We start from the raw sequence: 2,732 nt of genomic DNA on the forward strand, positions 1-2,732 counted from the left end.
ATTAATCTTTTAAATATTAAACAAGTGATAACCATAATATTATAACTCGTATATTCAACGTACTGAAGCCAAGTCGAACAAATTTTTATACCAGAAAATAGTACTCGATATTCCTCTCTCTAGAAGTCTCCTCATAACTCCTATCAGATCCCTCTGAGACATGTTAACACTATCTTAAGTGTCTTAAAACGTGAGAGACATGTAAATTCTCATAAACGTACGCTAAGCAAGATTGGTTGTGTGACAAATATTGCTTACATTAATGATAAAATTCGCAACACGAAAGAACTATTTAAAGAAATGAAAATTGAAGATAACAGTTTTTGTCGTCTACAATTGTTTTTTATTTCTTTAAAAATACACGCAGTAAACATTTCAACGAAAACGTTTTTCTTTTCAGCCTGTCTTATTAGCAATTTTGATGATACAAGGTCTAAATAAATTATTCCCATAACTCCAGAAGCAAAACATTACAGAATAATAATTTCTTCTGGACACATTTTGGTATCTGTTCTCTGTAGTAATCACTCAGACTGACGTTCTTCAGATTATAACAGTCACCTATAGGGAAGAAGAAATCATTTCCATCCCAATGCTTCAACCATCCCAAGCTAGCACACGTACATATGACCTTATTCCCTTCCAGGTCTACATTACGGATATTTGGAAGTCCTGTGATAGCTCTTGGGATCGTCGTGATGTTGGTGTTGCTAAGAAATAGCCATTGGAGACTGCGCGTGTCTTAAGTGCGTCATCAGAGAATGACGTCAGAGGAGCATCTGTTATACCTATGTAAGTTACCTTTGTCAAACCTTCAAAGGCGGATGCGGGCACTGACGTAATGCTACTGTTACGAATTATAAGGGATTGTATCTCTTTCATCTTGGTAATTGCAGATGGAAACTCGTGTAGTAATGTGTCAGAAAGTCTCACGGTTTGCAGGTTATTTTCATCTGGAATCATGGAAGCATCAAAATGGGTTATGGGAGTGCCTGAAGTTTCGATGTCACGAATTCTTAATGCATCGTGAAAAATATCTGGAATTGTATCAAAACTTTGATTTCGTATAGAAATTTCATCAAGCGATGGCATCCCACTAAAAGCTTCTTTCGGAATGCCCGAGAGAGTTAAATACGGATTGCTATCTAGGGACAGCACTTCAAGAGCATTCAGTGTGCTCAATGACAATGGCAGACTTCGAATAGTGCATTTTTCAAATCCCAAAAGTCCTAGAGAATTTTCAAAACCGAGGAAAGAAGACAGGGGCAGATAATCCATATTTAAGTTTGTGACTGTCAGACTTGTTAAGTTTGTTAAGTATCGAATTGAATCAGGCCAAAAGGACATTCCAGGATAGCCGAATTCCAGATACTGAAGAGTAGAGGACACATTTTGAAAAACTTGAGCTTGAAAATCCTGAACAGGATTTCCATCAATTGAGAGAGATGATACTTTCCTCATCTTACCCAATGCAGTAGGAACCTCCGCCATCTTGTTGTCTCTCATGAATAGAAATTCTAGCGTGTTTTCAGCACCAAAGAGGGCATCGTCGGCCATCTCTACGATGTTATTGTTTGCTATTTTCAGAAACTCTAAACCTGTGATGTTTATGAAGGCTTTACTGGGGATATATTTGATGTTGTTTGAACTGAGATCAAGCTGCCATCGCCATTCTTCGGAGAGATTGAAGCGAGGTACTTCCGATAAATTCCTGGAGTCACAGTTGATGCTTGTCCAGTCACAATCACATGGAGGTGCCGCCGGGCATGGTTTGGGAACTGAAACAGCATCCAGGGCCAGGACGTTGATCAGACACTGTAAGCAAATATAACCATTTGCTATATTTGTATTTTTAATTTTCTCGGTTATTAAGATTGGTATTGTTTTTGTCATCAGTCAATATCACTTTATTCAGATTTCATCAAACCACAATACAAATGTAATCAGATTTCGTCAAGCTACATTATTCATATTTCGTCAACTTACATTTTTCAGATTTCATCAACCTACATTATTCAGATTTCATCAAACCGAATTACTCAGATTTCATCAAACTATATTGTCTAGATTGCATCAAACTTCATTGTTTAAATTATTTAGATTTAATCAAACTGCATTGTCCAGATTTTATCAAACTGCATTGTTTACGTTTTTCATATTCCAATAAACTACATTGTCCAGATTTCATCAAACTATACATAATACATGTAATTGGATTCCGACCATGACATTGCCATTTGTAGGTGAGATATCGAAGTTGTGGTATGCATCAGAAATTGTACAACAAGATGCAATGTTTTAGCCAGGATTCGTAAACAAAAATACAATATTTTACCAATAATTGTAACTAGATATATGAAAAGTACATTCATTTAAAATCATTAAACAGATATTGATTACTTACAGTACATAGTGTGAAAAATGGAATATAGGCAAACATGGTAGTGTCGCCTCTTATCTCCAAAAGTTCGCTGACAGTACATATCTACCACCTGACATGAACTCTGTCGATGTTTGATATATATACTGTAATAGGAAAACTTTGTGAAAATGTCATATTTTTATGTTTTATTTGAATTTTGGTGTAAAAATAACTCACGGTTCAATTTGATCAGTGAAACTAAACAATATTAATGTGATATATCAATAGTATTGATGATAGCCACATACTTATGTAATAGCTATCAGTATGATAGTGGCAGGTTTGAAACTTATCTATGTCTGCATGTTGA

The 2,732-nt window shown here is 35.5% G+C and overlaps 1 pseudogene; it reads right to left on the minus strand.

Moving 5' to 3' along the window:
- Positions 1 to 374: 374 nt before the first annotated feature.
- LOC138328976 (leucine-rich repeat-containing G-protein coupled receptor 5-like) lies at positions 375 to 2,732 on the minus strand (annotated as a pseudogene).

The sequence above is a fragment of the Argopecten irradians genome, chromosome 8 (genome assembly GCF_041381155.1).
Source record: "Argopecten irradians isolate NY chromosome 8, Ai_NY, whole genome shotgun sequence".
In the NCBI taxonomy this organism is placed as follows: Eukaryota; Metazoa; Mollusca; class Bivalvia; order Pectinida; family Pectinidae; genus Argopecten; species Argopecten irradians.